Raw genomic sequence first — 200 nt, forward strand, 5'->3', positions numbered from 1 at the left:
TAAAGTACTGTACAAGAGGAATAACTTACAACGATCTTAAAGAATACAGCCAAAATCTTAAACCTCCACACACATTTCTCAGCCTTGTCTCAACCCAGGCCACCTGGGCAGCGTGGAAGACATACATTTGGATTTGGCCATTATTTATTAATTATTTTTTCTTCTTTTTTCGAGGAATTCGGACAAGGGTGAAGTGAAAG

Source organism: Penaeus monodon, chromosome 19, assembly GCF_015228065.2.
Source record: "Penaeus monodon isolate SGIC_2016 chromosome 19, NSTDA_Pmon_1, whole genome shotgun sequence".
Classification (NCBI taxonomy): domain Eukaryota; kingdom Metazoa; phylum Arthropoda; class Malacostraca; order Decapoda; family Penaeidae; genus Penaeus; species Penaeus monodon.